The sequence below is a fragment of the Canis lupus genome, chromosome 13, assembly GCF_048164855.1.
Source record: "Canis lupus baileyi chromosome 13, mCanLup2.hap1, whole genome shotgun sequence".
Lineage (NCBI taxonomy): Eukaryota > Metazoa > Chordata > Mammalia > Carnivora > Canidae > Canis > Canis lupus.
This window is the reverse complement of record NC_132850.1, coordinates 46,757,828-46,774,711: the sequence shown is the minus strand read 5'-3', so window position 1 is coordinate 46,774,711 and position 16,884 is coordinate 46,757,828. Positions and strand designations below refer to the sequence as shown.

At 37.9% G+C, this 16,884-nt stretch overlaps 1 long non-coding RNA gene across 1 annotated transcript in view; it reads left to right on the top strand.

Annotated features, from left to right (window-relative positions):
• Positions 1–16,884, top strand: part of LOC140603047 (uncharacterized) — a 246,415-nt gene that overhangs the window by 104,685 nt on the left and 124,846 nt on the right. The window contains exons 6-7 of the long non-coding RNA XR_012006094.1: positions 3,507–3,689; positions 3,953–4,041. This is a non-coding gene — a long non-coding RNA (uncharacterized lncRNA). The remainder of the gene's footprint in view (positions 1–3,506; positions 3,690–3,952; positions 4,042–16,884) is intronic.

Here is a 16,884-nt window from a genome sequence, read left to right as displayed (position 1 = left end):
ATCATGCTATCTTGATTCCTATAGTTCTATAGTGAATCTTGAAGTTGAGTAATGTCAGTCCTCCAACTTTTTCTTAATATTGGTGTGGCTGTCCTGGGCCTTTTACCTCTCCATACAAACCTTAGAATACAAGAACCTTGTGTTGATAATCCACAAAATAACTTGCTGGGATTTTGATTGGGATTGCATCGAATCTATAGACCAGGTTGGGAAGAACTGACATCTTGACAGTATTGAACATAGAATATCTCTCCATTTGTTTAGTTCTTTGATTTTATTCATCAGAGTTTTGTAGTTTTCCCTGTAGAGATCTTATTCATATTTTGTTAGCTTATACCTAAGTGTTTTGGGGGTGTGATTGTAAATGGTATTTTGTTTTTAATTTCAAATTCCACTTGTTCATTGCTGCTGTGCAGGAGACAGATTGACTTTTGTATATTAACCTTGTACCCTACAACCTTGCTATAATTGCTTGTTAGTTCCAGGAGGTTATTTTGTTGTTGTTAATTCTTTCAGATTTTCTACTTAGATGATCATCTGTGAAGACAGTTTTATTTCTTCCTTCCCAAACTGTATACCTTTTCCTCCCTACCCATTCCCTCCCCTCTCCCCTGCCCTCTTCTTTCCTTCCCTTCCTTCTTTTCTTGTCTTATTAGCTAGAACCTCCAGTACAATATTAAAAAAGAGGGGAGATCCATGCTTTGCTCCTGATCTTAGTGAGAAAGCTTCTAATTTTTCATTGGTAAGTATGATGTCAGTTGTAGATATTTTCTTTTTTTTTTAGTTGTAGATACTTTGTAGCTGTTCTTTATCAACTTGAGGAAGTTTCCTTCTAAGTTTACTGAGAGTTTTTATCATGAATAGGTGTTGGATTTTGTCAGATGCTTTTCTGCATTTATTGATATGATCATGTGACTTTCGTTACAGTCTGTTAATGTGATAGGTTACATTAATTAATTTTTTAAAATTTTATTTCCAGTAAAATTAACATGCAATGTTATATTAGCTGTAGGTGTACAATATAGTGATTTGACAATTCTGTACATTACTCAATGCTCATCGCAGTGTACTCTTAATCCTCTTCACCTGTTTCACCCATCCCTCCACCCACTTCTCTGGAAACCATCTGTTTGTTCTCTATAGTTAAGAGTCTTTTTCTTGGTTTGTCTCTCTTTTTAACTTTGTTCATTTGTTTTATCTCTTAAATTCTACCTACGAGTGAAATCATATGCTATTTGTCTTTCCCTGACTGACTTATTTCACTTAGGATTATACCCTGTAGAACGAACCATGTTGTTGCAAATGGCAAGATTTTCTTCTTCTTTAAGGCTGAGTAGTATTCCGTTGTATATTTATATCTCACCTTCTTTATCCATTTATCTATTGATAGACACTTGGACTGTTTCCATATCTTGGCTATTGTAAATAATGCTACCATCAACATAGGGGTGCAAGTAACTTATTTGGATTAGTGTTTTTCTATTCTTTAGGTTAATACCCAGTAGTGGAATTATTGGATCATATGGTAATTCCATTTTAAATTTTTTAAAGAACCTCCATACTGTTTTCCACAGTGTCTGTAACAGTTTGCATTCCCACTGACAGTGCATGAGGGTTCCTTTTTCTTCACATCTTCACCGACATTTAGTGTTTCTTATAATTTTGATTTTAGCTGTTCTGACAGGTGTGAGGTAATATCTCATTGAAGTTTTGATTTGCATTTCTCTGATGATAAGTGATGTTGAGCATCTTCTCATGTGTCTATTGGCCATATGAATGTCTTCTTTGAAAAAATGTCTGTCCATGTCTTCTTCCTATTTTTAATTGGATTATTTGTGGGGTTTTTTGGCATTGAGTTATATAAATTCTTTATGTGTTTTGGATAGTAACCCTTTATCAAACGTGTTATTTGCAAATATCTTCTCCCATTCAGTAGGTTGTCTTTTAGCTTTGATGATTGTGGGTTTTCATTGTTGTTGTTTTGTTTTGTTTTGCTCTGAAGTTTTTTATTTTGATGTAGTCTCTATAGTTTATTTTTGCTTTCTTTTCCTTGCCTCAGAAGATATATCTAGAAAAATATTTTATGACTGATGTCAGAAAAATTACCGCCTGTGCTCTCTTCTAGGGTTTTTATAGATTCGGGTCTCACATTTAGGTCCTTAATTCATTTTGAGTTTATTTTTGTATATGGTTTAAGAAAGCAGTCTCATTTCATTCTTTTGCATGTAGCTGTCCAGTTTTCCCAACAACTTGTTGAAGAAGCTTTTTCCGGTTGCATATTCACGACTCCTTTGTCAAAGATTAATTGATCACTTAATCATGGGTTTATTTCTGTTCTGTTGATCTTTGTGTCTATTTTTATGCCAGTATCATACTGTTTTGATTGCTACAGCTTTGTAGTATATCTTGATATCTGGGATTCTGATACCTCCAGGTTTGTTCTTCTTTTTCAAGACTGCTTTGCTGTTCGGGGTCTTCTGTGGTTCTATACAAATTTTAGGATTATTTGTTCTGGTTCTATGAAAAATGCTGTTGGTATTCTGATAGGGATTGCTTTAAATCCGTAGGTTGTTTTGGGTAGCATGGACATTTTAACAATATTTGTTCTCCCAATCCATGAGCATGGAATATCTTTCCATTTGTTTATGCCATCTTCAATTTCAGCGTTTTACAATTTTTCAGAGTTCTGGTCTTTCACGTCTTTGGGTAAGGTTTATTCCTAGGTATTTTATTAATTTTGGTGCAATTGTAAATATTTTATTAATTTCTTTTTCTGCTACATAATTAGTGTGTAGAAATGTTATGAATTTCTGTATATTGATTTTGTGTCCTACAATTGTACTGAATTCATTTATCAGTTCCTAGTAGCTTTTTGGTGGAGTCTTTAGGATTTTCTATATATCTATCATATCATCTGCAAGTTAAACACCTTGCATACTTGGGTTAAATTCCACTTGGTTATATAGTATATAGTTCTATTTATATATTATTGGCATGAATACTTATTTAACTTCCTATTTACCCTTTTAACTTTATGAATTAGAAAAGAAAATTTCCTAGGTATTTAAAAAGATCCAAATATCAGCAACTGTTGGTTCATGTCCTGGGATGAATATGAAGTTTGCATTTTCACATTAATTTTGATTCCTTTATTGAATTCTACAGATAACAAAGCTGGAGATTTTCTCTTTGAAGAAAATGATGGTGATGATCAGATTCTCTACAATCTTGCACTTATCTAAAATTTGATGTTATGGTCAAAATTTACATTCATCTTATTTTAAAGGATATTTAGTAATGTGGTTTTAGGATTTCAAGTATGTACAATTTGTAAATATTTCAGCACCCAGTGATCCATGTTTTGCCTTTCATTTTTTATTCAAATAGGACCGAGATGCTATTATTCCCAAGCTAGGGACTTAGAGACTGAGGTCTAGAAATTAGGAAAGCTGAGGATCAGTCTTGATTTTGTGCCTTAATCACTTTTAAATTATTGCATTTTATAGTTGAATCATTTCTTTACCTTGGAGTTGTAAAGTGAAGACAGGAAGATCACCCACACATTAAGTAATTTATTCAAAATCTACTGAGTGCCAGCTATATACCAGGAACTATGATAAACGTTAAGGATACAAAGATGAATAAAATGAAGCATCTGTCTTAGAGGAGCTCACAGTTCAATGAAGAAGGTGAGTAATCTGATAAATAGTAATACAAATGCTTTAAGACATAACTTGAGGTTTCTGGAAATTTAGAGGAGAAATAATCTCTGCCTTGGGGAGTTGACATCTGATTTGGGTCTTGAGTACTTTTTGAATAATCTTGTCAATTCTCTCCAGAAAAATAAAGCAAGGGTCACTCTGTCTTCCTGTATCTGATAGACGTTCTTCCAAAGTGACTGAGATTTGCTTGAAACATAATAATATGCATTTTTTTGTTTTTCTGTGTACAGAGTGTTTTCTTACACAAGTCTCAGCAAAATTCCTGTAGTACGGACATGGTTCTTCCCATTTCACATGTGAGAAATCTGAGCGCAGAAAAGTAAGTGACTTGCACCAGAGCCTGTTGAGTGGCATGGCCTGGATTCCAGCCTTGCCTTCTTCTGATTCCAAAACTGAAATTTTTCCTCTTGTTCAACTATGATTACATAAATAATAGTATCCAACAGCAGAATTTCATCAAACTTCCTGTTCCAAATGGAACGGTTTTGATTTATGCTTCCATTGAAGAGATGAATGTGCATCTGGCCCAGATACCTATTAGTTAAAAGGAACTTAAGAAACTGCTCTACCAGGCAAGCCCGGTGTTCCATCCAACCCAGTACTGTGTTGACAACAGAGACCTCAAGGGATTTGCCAGGAAAGGACATAGTTTTCCTCTCTGACATTAACCTTAAAGGTTAGATGTACTCTCAGTAGCCATTTATGACTCTGACATTCATAAATTTGGTCAAATCTTTATGAATCCATTTATGTTCCTTGCCTGTACTTCTTTTGTGGTAATGAACTCTGTGTATTTATTATTTTCTGAGTAAAGTAATACTCCATTTTATTTGTTCTTAACTCACCTCACTGAATTCGAGGGAGTCCTCCTCCTCCTCCTCTAGTGAGGAATTAGAATGATGAGAATCAGTGTACTTGAGTTTACACATGCTCTCCAAAATTCTCTAGGTGTGTTTTATTTTTTCCTGAACAAGAATAAATAAAATTGTACATTATATTCCTGTTGCAGAGGGACTAATATTTTATTTAGAGATTAGAATTCTGTCTCCTGGCATATTTTCTGTATACTTTTTGATGAACTTACTCTAGAGTTCCCATAGAATAACTTCATTTCGGTATTTGTAATTCATATTTGCATGTTGAAGGCAGCTCTGATCTGGCCCTGGGGAAGCTTGAGGTAATTTTTGTTCTAATCTATAACTACTTGTGGAGAGTAGGTATATAGGATAATATGCTATATATATTTAATAACTGATTCTAACTGATGTGTTATAGAATATCATAAAGTAGGAGAAGAATGCTGGCCTGGGTGTCAAGAATCCGGTGTTTTAGAACCATCCCTGGACTATAGTTTCCAAGTTTATAAGATGAGGGATTGAATTAGGTAATTTTTGAGATCTTGTCATACTTTCATTCTGAGTCCCTGATTTCCTTGGTGATTTAACTGAATATAACCAATTCTAGTTTTCCTAAGCCCCAATAGACCTCCCCCAATTCCATCTTGATTCATTTGCTCTCAGTATTGTCAAAGGCTTTAGATGGATCACACACACTGTTTTCTTTTATTCATATTGCCTATTTCCCACCTCAGAGATTTATAGCAAATGAAGTAATTATAATTTCTTCACATCACACCCTTATAGAAGTAATGACTGAATTTCCCATAGGTTATTCTTAAGGGATGGGTTTATTTTAGGTTCCATAAGCCTATCCCATTTAGCATAGGTCTTGAAGGCTTTCCCTTTGTTCTTAGTGGTCACCCTTGTAATTGATTAATATCATCCTTTAGGAGTTATTAAAAAGCAAAAATTGACCAAAGGCAATCTTTGAATTTGCATCTTTGAATTTTCTCAAAATCCTAAGGCCAATGGTATCCATCCCAGCTACATTTGTTTGTTGACTTGAGTAAAAAAAAAAGTTTTAGCATTGGCCAGTTACAGGTTTTGCCATAAAGAACATATGTGTGGTAAGAATTGCTTTCTTTGCTCTTTTTCAAGTAGCAAATGGAGGGCTGTAAACTTCTCAGTCATTTATATACAACATCACTCTTGTGGCAAATGAATTTTCATCATACTTCCTACTTCCATTGGCGACTAAGTGTCTGCCACCTCTACCCAGGGGCCCTGGTGCTTCAAGCACACCATTCATGGTGTGATGAAAGCACACGAACTCACAGGTCAAACAAGCCCTCCTGTAAAATGGAGCCAATGACACATCATGGGGTTGTGCTGGGGAGTACATGACCTCTGACACACAAAGGGTATGTATGAGTTTTGGTTCCCTCCCTCTTGCACTCTAGTTCTCTAAGTAAGCCAGTCATAGGATTAAACCACAGCAGCAGAGGAATATGGAAGCAACTGGGCACCAAACTCCAGGAGAAATGGTCTTCACAAATACAGATGTGCTGCAGTCTGTGAAAACATAAGTGAACTCAGTGTGACTTATAAAGCTGACCTGACTGATGGTCATTGCTTTTGGAAAAGTTGCTTTTGGGGGCACCTAGGTGGCTCAGTCAGTTAGTGACTGCCTTCTGCTCAGGTCATGATCTCAGAGACCTGGGATTGAGCCTTGTGTCGGGCTCCCTGCTCAACAGGGACTGCTTTTCCCTCTCCTCCCCTCTCAAGCTCTCTCTCAATATCTCTGTTGCTGTCTCTCTCTCTCTCTCTCAAATAAATAAATAAAATCTTAAAAAATAAAAGTTGTTTTTTATGGTCAAACTGGCTGTAGTCATCATCAGTTGCTATGTTCTTTTTACTTTGCTATGTGGCTCATATTAACTATAGTGATCTGGGTCTTTCACTTAGATAGCCTCCTTTATTAAGCTTATAAAGCTTTAACTGTCCAGGTTTGAAATCAGGGTCCCTGCTCCTTGAAAGGTTTTCTTTGACAGCTGGGTACTTCTATCAACCTCTCTGTGCTGTCAAAGAGTTACTATCATGACAGAGTTGATTTCTGCCACCTGCCCCGGCATAGCCCTTAAAGGACTTCTTTTCTCTACTCACCACCCAGGACCTGTATCCTCTCTCTGTTTCACTAAATAGAGGGATGAGGGAGAAGGAAAGGCAGGAAAAAGGAAGCATAAACCCTGAGAAAGTCCTTTGAAAATCCTAACTTCACATACAGTAATAGTTCATAAAATTATTCTCTTTTGGTATCTCTAATTAAAACAAAAATATAACAATTTAAAAATGTTAACTAGAAAAGAATGAACAGAGGCACCCAGCTGGCTCAGTCTGAAGAGTGTATGACTCTTGATCTTAGGGTCATGAGTTCAAGCCCCATGTTGGGTGTAGAGATTTCATTTAAAAAGAGAGAGAGAGAGAGAGAGAGAGAGAGAGAGAGAGAGAGAAAGAAGAATGAATGGCTTTGTTTTAGGAAAAATAGGCTGTGTACTTATTCATAAAGGTACTCCATTCTATAGGATTCAGAATGTCAATTTTTTTAAAAGTTCAAATCTTTCTTTGAGATACCTAGTAGAAAGCACTTGGTAGACAAGTGGAGAGTATAGTCATGAATAAAACACAGGTTTGCTTCATTCCATTTATTGTCTGAGCAAGGAAGCCGGATACATACTGATATATAAAAATTAAAATACTTTTCAGTGGGGTAATAAGATAACATACTATAGTGATATAGTGAACACGGAGACCAACTGTCATGAGGGCACTTGAGAAGTGGAGGTGTTAAAACTGGGCCCTACAGAAGCAGTAAGATTTAGACTGGCATGTTGTGGGGGAGAGCAGTGCCAGAGGAAATAACTGAGCAGGGATGAGAGGAATGTGTCCTGTGTTTGGGAAAAGGCAAGCACCCTTGCTTGGAAGGATCTGGAGAGTGTGGAGAAAGGATGCAGTGGAAAATACCTACAGAGAAGCCACCCAGTTCTCTACGTATCTATTTTAGTTACTTCTTATGAATGCCATTATCTTATCTCAGGACTTTAGGTGTCACATTATGATTTGGAGAGAACAAAGAATTTCTGAAGGCATTTTGTGGTCTGCTAATCTGAACATCACTTGGGTGTTCACATAATACAATGATTGATCAAAAAGTCACTACTGAAGTGTTCCTTACTGGGTGTGAAGAAAGAGAAGTGGGCTTTGGGGCTGGCAAGGGGAAGCAGGGAGGTTTAGGAAGGGCTGGTGGTGGTAGTGTTTTGATGCTCCAGGTTTGAATCTCAGTTTCCACACTCAGTGCCTCAGTTTCTTCAGCTCTAAATGGAAGTAATAAAAGAACCTAGTTGGTATATATTCTTGTTTCATAGAACAAGAATTGTGGAGGGAAGGCATTTTCAGGGTTAATTCATTACTTAATACTGCCACTGGGGAACCCACCCTTCTATCTTTCTTTTCTTTTCTCTGCCATGCTTAGCAATTTGGCTTGATGCTTAGGCCTCTAACTAGTGGTTACAAGATGACTGCTTCAGTTGCTGGAATGGCATGGCCACTTCCTCCTGGTGCTTCTTTTCACTAGTGAGGGAAGTCTTTCCCAGAAATTCCCAATAGATTATTCCCTTATTTCTCCTCGTTTACAGCTTCTCAAGGAAGATTATGCCTACAAGGAATCAACAGCTGGCAAAGGAGATTATTGACAGAGTCCAATCATGATTGTTCCCCTGGGGCTGTGAATAGAATAGACTTCTCTGAGCTCTTGGTAAGAGGGTGGTAAACCCAGTAAGAAACACTGGGGCTCAGACATCAAAGAGGAAGGGGAAGCCATGACTTTGGGGCTGGCAGCTGAGTATCTGCCTTACTTCCTCTGTATTGATCTGAGAATTAAATAGAAAGACCCATAAAATTACTTAGCAGAGTGCCCGACAGATGATAAACCCACAATAGAAGTTAGTAGTTATTGTTATTTTTATTCATATTAGTATTTAATATTATTTCATTTAAATGCACTTTTTTTCCTCCAAACCATGTGGACAGAATCACCTTTCCCTTGATAGCTGATTCTTACAGTGTAGTAACTCTGATGTTCTCTCAAAGATGCAAATAGAAGTTCATCTGTTTCCCAACATATGTAGAATGGCAATGTTTTTTTCCTTCAAGGCACATATTCGTCAGGATGCCTATTCTGTAGGCTCAGAAAGTCCAAGCCATATAAATAATAGCCATCTGCTACTTATTAGCTGGGAAACCTTGGCTAAGTTAGTTATTCTGTATTTTTGTCCCCTCACTTTAAAATGAGTATCATCTTGGGACTCACCTCAGAGGTTCTTATGAACACTAAGTGACTTAATTTATTTAAAGCAGCACTTAAAGAATGCTTAGTACATAGGAAGCATTCAGTAAGTGTTAGCTATATGGAAGCCAGGCATCCAAGGACTATGACCTAGATTTTCAGCCTGTCTTCTGGAATCAACTTGAGTTGTAACATCATTGTTGCCTTAGATGAATGCTCAGTGCCAGGCAGATTTTGAACAAACCACACTGTATCCTGATGGATTTCAGGTGAAAGTGCATAGGGAAGAGAGAAGGATATACCAAAGACACTTACTTTCATAGTGACTTGACAGGAGTGTTAACACAGCTCTTTTCATCATAAATGCTTTTGGCAGCAAACAACAGAAGAGTTGTCTACCAGGTTTAGAGAAAGAGATTTATTTTTCTCACTTGGCAGAATGGTAGAGCTGCTTACTGATGGAAGGGATGCTTCACAGTTTGAAGATGGTGACTGCAGCTCCAGGAATGTGGGCACATTCAAAGCAGGAGTAAGGGGAAGGGGGCAGCACAAGGAACACCTGTCTTTTCTGTTAGGAAGGCAAGAACTTTCCTAGAAGCTTCCAGCAAAATTCTTCTTATGTCCTGTTGGGCAAAAAGAGATGACACATCCATACAAGCGTCAGGAGAAGCTGTAAAAAATGAATATTTGGTTTTCCCAGCTTCTTAGTTAGAGATAGAACAAGGGAGAAGGGAGTCGGAAATGGAAATTGGGATAGCCAACCTGCACTGACTGCTAAAATAGTTTTAAACATTAGGGCAGAAAATCAATGCTTCATATTTTTCACAAAGCCCAAGGCAGAGAAAGCAAAAGGCAAGCAGAAGTGGATGAAGATAGCCCAGCTCTATCACATTGGTCCATCAGCTGCTGGTGAAGGATTTAGCTTCTCGACTAATACGTACAGTTGTTTTTAAGGAAAAAACAATATCCATTTGGTTTCAACATGTTGAGTTTTCCAGAATCTCTCTGTCTTTCCATGACTTACTATGTAAACAGAATGCAAAGCCTGCCATTTGGCAGGTGGGAGAAAAGCCATCAGTTCCCTTCTGTTTTAAATATAAAATAACTTCTTTGAGTCCCACCCCACGGTTCTGGGAAATCTAAACCTTTCCCACATGCACCAAACTGGACTCACAAGATTTTCCTAGAAGTAGTCCATTTCCCATCTCAAGTATTTATAACCCTCTCTTAGAGAAGAAAATGGGCTGTAGTAGGAAGTCATATTAAGATAGAAAGGGGATTTAGGCCACTTTGGTAGTAAAAGATAAAGACATTATTTAAATTCATTTGGTTGAAAAGATAAATGCAGATAAAAGCCCAGTATACAGGAGCCAAATGCCCTGGCACAGGAAGCAGTCAGACAATGGACTTGGCAGTCATCCACTGGACACATTCATCTGCTGAAGGCTTGCTTCTAAGCAGCCGCGAGTGCCTAGTGAGGGGCTCTGTGTGTGGAGGGGAACGGAATGACCGCTGGGGAAGTAGGGACTGGTGGAATGGGCTTCAGGAGGGTGAGGAAACAGACGGTGGGGCGGTGGGGGGGGGGGTGACCGGAAGGTTTTAAGAGCTACACAGTCAAGAATAGCCTTAGGCCATGGTGCTCAGAAAACTTTTTCAAATATGCCCTTTGCTTTTAGAAAAAAACCAACAGAATTCCTTTGTCTTTCTTAGTAGTGAAACATCATTTTTAACTAGAAAATATCTTTATTTAGAAATAACTGAAGATGCTATTGACACTGCCTGGGCAGTCTCTGACATTTGGCTAGAGCAGTGTCAGACTTTCTGTGGTTCAGATCACTTCATTAAACATTGCCTGAATGTATGTTGTGAGCCAGATACTATGTTGAGTAAGCCAGACACTGAGTTTTATAAGGTAAAAAAGACAAGGTATAGGCCTGGAGTGGCTTACACTATAACTGGGCCAGTGTTGTCCTCCAGGGGACATTTGGCAATATCTGGAGGCATTTCTGGTTATCAAAACTTGGAGAGATGCTATCAGAATCTAGGGTGCAGAAGCCAGGGATGCTACTAAGTATCCCACAATATGTAGTATAGCTTTCCACAGTGAAGCCTTAACTGGTTCAAAATGTCAATTGTGCTGAGGTTGAGTAACTCTGCACCACTGTAAAGATACATAGGGAAAAAATAAAAATTAGAATCAGTATTTGTAGAAGAATGTACAAAATGAAGAAGTGAGATGAGAGCTTCAGTGAGTTTTGAAGAAATTTAGGATTTCACCAGAGATGGAGGTGAGAGGGACTTCCTTGAGGGATTACTTAAGGAAGGCAAGATAAGACTGCAGGCAGAAGCACATCAGAAAACAGAAATCTCTCAAATTGTACTATGTGAGAGGTAGGAAGTGCTGGGAAATGATTCTAGAGGAGTAGACAACATCACATTATTACCACTCCAGGAAGACAGTCTCAGGAACTTGAACTCAGTTCCATAATTGATGAAGAACAATCGAAGAGCAGCAAGCAATGAGTGATGTAACACAAATTTTAAGTGAGGTAACTTACTCTGAAATAAATAAAAAACTATTAAAGTGGCCCAATTTCCCAAGCCATTAGCAGTCTACCAATTCTCAGTCCTCGCCATCTCTCTCTTTTTGTCTGTCTTTCTCTTTTTCACACACATCTTTGATGATATATCCCAAGAACTATCTATATCCTCATATTCTACCTTTGTGGAAGAGAGACTGTCAGTGATCAATGAAGGAGTCTGGAAGGGTCTCATCATCTGGGACAACGTGGAGACAGTAAGAGCTGAGAGATCTTTATGAAGCCAAGAGAAGGGAGATAATTTGGGCAGGAAAGAGACCATGACAAAAATGAAAGATAGGTTATGGTATATTGGCATTTTGGGATTTTAGGGTTTGTACGTAGAGCAGATCAAGGTCACACAAGGCACCACTTAATGCTCAATGAGTAAAGTGAAAGATAGTGGCCACTGGGTTTGAAGAGAGCAATCAGTAGCCGTGAGTGGTTGGGTTAAGGACTGGGTACTGTCCGACTCTAAGGTGTACTATTTACATAAATAGTTGCATCATTAAAGTGTGACTTATCTACTCTGCTAGCAGATTCTGGGACTGTAGGTCACTGACTTGACCTCTGACTGGGCCTCACAATGCAGATGAAGAAATTTGCAGTGGATTCCACTGGCCTCTGAATTGGGGGAAAAAAATCTTAGCACCTGTTATGGTATATACTAGTATGAAGGCTTTCCAGAGGTTTTCCTCCTACTAAAGCCAGATAATAGAAGCTATTATCTCTTTGTCTCCATTTCCCCAGTGCCTCAAAGTCTGATACAAAGTAAGCATTCAATAAATAAATGAAGAGCTAATTCCAAATGCCAATAATATGGTTATAGTATGGTTATAGTTAATAGTGAATTCAGAGGGAAATATTATGAATTCAAAGATTAAATTATTTGGAAAATAGCTTAATATGTTTGAGAATATGGGAGACATTTCTGAAGGCGGTAATGTGTTTATGATTTAAATTTTTGTATGTCTCCGTAACAGACTCTCTTCTCCTATAAAGTCAACTTTCAGAAGAATTTTCTACTTGAATGTTTCTAAGAGGTTCAAACACTTAAAAAAAAAAAGATTTCATTTATTTATTTGGGAGAGTGAACAAGAGAGATAGAGAACACAAGTGGTGGGGAGGGGCAGAGAAAGAGGGAGAAGCAGACTGTCTGCTGAGCAGGGAGCCCTGAGATCATGACCTGAGCCAAAGGCAGCTGCTTAACCAACTGAGTCACCCAGGTGCCCCTCAAACACTTTTGTTAGAAAGATATTTAAAGACAGATATCTGAAAAACAAGATTTTGATTTTTTTTTCTGTGTATAGGAGGGTTTTTTTGTTGTTGTTGTTTTCATGTTTTTCATTATTGCAAATGTTATAATTCACTCTTGCCTGGTTGTACAAGAAAAATATTTTTGCATCATCTGCATGGAGGAAATTCAAATGCCTATAATAATGGATCATGGTAGGTAAGTGATATGATAAATATTACCCAGGTAGTCCTAAAAGTCATAAACTGCTTAGCTGAATTTATCCAGATTGTATGAGATGTGAGAGAAGAAAAGCAGTGTTCTTAGATGATGTATTCCAGAATTTAAAAATGTCAAAATTTTCTAGAAGGTTAGAATTATGCATCCATTAGGATACTTTTGGCTGCAAGGAAGCAGTGGGTCCAAATCAAAGTGACTTTGACAACTGTCTCACATAGCAAGTAAGAGGTAGGGCTGTTCTTGATTGATGAATCCTGCAGCTCAAGGACTTCACATAGATCTGAGATCTTTCTGCTCCACCTCCTACCACATGTCAAGAAATTCCTTTAGGGTCATAGGATGGCTATAATAGTTATAGGCATAACATTAATTCATTTATTCAACAATTGTTTATCTAGTGAATATTATGTGCCAAGGTTCTAGGTACTGGGAATATTATGGGACTATATGGACACAGTGGAATGCTTTGGCCATAAATTTACAAATAGGTTTTCTACTATAGTATAAGGTGAGAGACAAATTCTCTGCCTTTATCAAGTTCACACTCTAATGGGAGCAGAAATCAACAAAAGGAATAGGAAGGAATAAATATGTAATATTTCAAGTAGTTGAAAGTGCTGTCAAGAACAATGAAGAGGCCCACGGTAATAGAGAAGGGTGGAGGGGCTGTTTTATAAATGGTTGTCCAGGAAGTCTTCAGCTACAAAGCAGGGCCTGAATGAAGGAAGATGGTGTGCTGTGAGAACTTGTTGAGGGGAGGGCTTCTGAGAAAGCTAAAGCCCTGATGTAAGGGCATTGATAGTGTGCTTGAGAAGTATCACAGGGGCCAGTGTGACTTGAAGGGAGTGAGCAAGGAGAAGATTTACAGGCAGTAGAATTTTCAAGATAGCAAATGTTAGATACTAAGGGCCTTTGTAGTCCATGATTAGAATTTGGAATTTTATCACAAGGTGGGAAGTTTTTGGAGAGTTTTGAATGGGTAGGTGACATTATTTATGTTTGTAAAGGATTCACTTTGTCTCCATTATGGGGAATTGACTAGAAAGGGTGAGAGTGGAAATACAGTGTGCTTAGTGGGCTACTGAAGTAGCCCAGGTTACAGTAGTGCAGGGAGGGGGAAATGGTCAGATTCAGGATATATGCTGATAACCTCAAGCATTGATATCCAGTGTCCCTTTTTAAGATTGAGAAAAAGTTTTCCAGAAACCTCCCAGCTTACTTCTTGGTTTTTATTTGTCTGAATGGCATCTTAAACCCAGACCTACATCAATTTACCAGTGGGTAGAATGAGACCACAGTGTGTGGTTCAGTCAGACAAAAACCACTCTGCGCCACAGAAGAGCCAGACTCTCCAGGAGGACTTGTCTACTTGGAGGAGGAGAATAAATTTGAGGATATGTGGAGCTCAGCACAAAATAAAATGTGGGTCCTCTTTTTTTGAAAATTCTTAAAAATTTGAATATGAAGACAACAGAGCATTAAACCCACTGCAGGGTCCTTCTATGCATGGGTTCCCGTGGGATTGCTGATGAAACCAGCTCTTTCTGTTAGGAAAGAAGCAGCTGTTGAGTGCCAACAAAAGTTTTTCCCTCACACAAATTATATTCTGGGAGAATTTACAAGTCTTTGAGGCAGCATCAAGGTTTTCAGATCACTGAGTTCTTGGTTGGTGTCCTACCAGTTAGAAGGAGAAGGTAATGATTACTGGATTAATAGGAAGTAATTCCTGCTCATTTTTATCCTCCTTTCATTGTTGTATTGAGGAAAATAGTCCTTTGTCCATAATCTCATAGGTGAATTGCAGAAGTGAATACATCTACCCATTTTCTGATTTCTTATCCCTCTAAATCCTGACCACTTGACTCCTTTAATGCCTTGCTTCTTTCCTTACACCTGATAGGGACTGAAGTTTCTCCTTTGCTCTCTTCTGGGATTTGTAGTTGTGCTTTGACTATGCTTTTGGGGGTTTTACAGGATATTTACTTCTAAGAGAATACCTGGCCCCTGATATTGTGAACAGTGTTCCTGTAGGGTCTATCTTACTGCACCCATGCATTCTCTTTCCAGGCAATTTTGGTTTGGGTTTCTGTTGGCCCCCATTAGTAAGATGCCGTTGAAGTACAAACCACCTGCCTCCTCAGAGGAATCGCGACAGTTGTCTCTGAATCTATTAGCTACCTACATAGTTTCACAGCTTTCCTGGATTTTATATGTTGTTATCGCATCATCGCATTTTACCACCATCGAGGATAAGGAGAGGAGGGGAAAAACTTCTTAAGAGTCATATTGCTACTTTAGAATAAGCGATTGTTTTGGGGGAAAAAGAGTGTATAAGTACTGAAAGAAAGTGCATTTTAAGTAGGCAAAATTCATTTTGTGTTTTGAGTTTTTGTTTATTTTCTCTTTCTTTCTTTCTTTCTTTTCTTTGTTTTTTTTTTTTTTTTTTTTTTTTGTAAAAAGAAATTGCCCTTTAGGACACGATGTTTTTGTATCTCTTCAAACAGAAAACAATCAACTGCTCTGATGAGAATTAGATATTCAGCAGTCAGAATAATTCGGATGTCACCCTCTGAAATCAACATTCTCCAACTTTTCCTTTACTTTAGATTAGAATTTCAACTGCAGGTTGTAGGTTTCTAGGACATTATTCTTTTAGAATGAGCTCAAGCCCAGCAGCTTCCAAGTCAAGGAGACCTAATTCTGTTAGGTTTATGATTGCTAGTAGAATTCAGTGCTCTATGTGATAATTGTGATGGTGGTCAAAAATGGTCTATGTTAAAATATAAATTGTTTCCTTCTACTGAATTATTATTATTGGCTAATCATACTGAAATATTTATATAATCATGTCTATAGTTTATTATTTTTAAAATTTTTATTGAAGATACTATTTTTTTTCATAAAACTTGATTATTCCAGTCCAAGCACTTTTGCTTGGATAAGTTCTTTCCTTGGTGCTGAGTATAACTCTCTATTCCTACTGTCACTTATGACAAATTAGGGCTTCCAGTCCCACAAATGCAGATCCTGCAGGTCACATGTCCCAGAGATGGAGAATGTGATTTCTCCCAGGGGCCGGATATGCAGACCATTATATCATCTCACACTCTGAGAGAGTCTCCCCTTTCCAGACTTACTGAGCATCCTTTGATTGTACAGCATCTTTATCTCTGACCTCTAAGCAGGGTCACTGTTGTAACAGCCTAGAGAAAGCTTTCAGGAATGAATGAGTGCTCAGAGGAATCAGGTAGCATGCTCTGTCCAGCACGGTTATCATTTCTGACAATGCTGATAGAGGGACTTCTTCTACAGTCCATTGATTTCAGTGTCAGGCAGATGAAAAGTAGCATATTGATGAGCCTTTGTCATTACTTTGCCAAAGGTGTCTTGTCAGATAAAAGACCAGTAGAGGAAACCAACTTAAGACAGGCCATCACATCAATTTTCTTGGTGCTGAAGGAAAGAGGATGAACTGTGATATTTAAACTAATCGATGCCTATAAAGATACTGTTAAACTCTTGCAATCAAGTGTTTTGATTTCCAAAAAAAAAAAACAAAAAAAGAAGAAGAAGAAGAGTGATCTGTAACAAGGGTAAAAAAAATGGACCACAGATGTTGAAATAAAAGACTTCTGTTCACAGCAATAGTGAAATTACAACTGGGACTCTTTTTTAACATTTACCTTGATTAAAGCCTTATCTGCATAGCATGATGGTGTAAAATGCTAGTGCAATCTTTTTGTAACTTGCCAGTATTGGGAGCTCACAGCTGAGAGCAAAGGCCTCTCTGTATTCTGCAGTCTAAATTCAGAGAGAACATCGGGCTGGGGTTCCAGTTACTTTCCCAAGGGGCTTGCTAAAAAGTGCCATTTGAGCAGATTCAAAGATACACACCTTTTCCCAACCACTGCTTTTCCCACTGTCTACT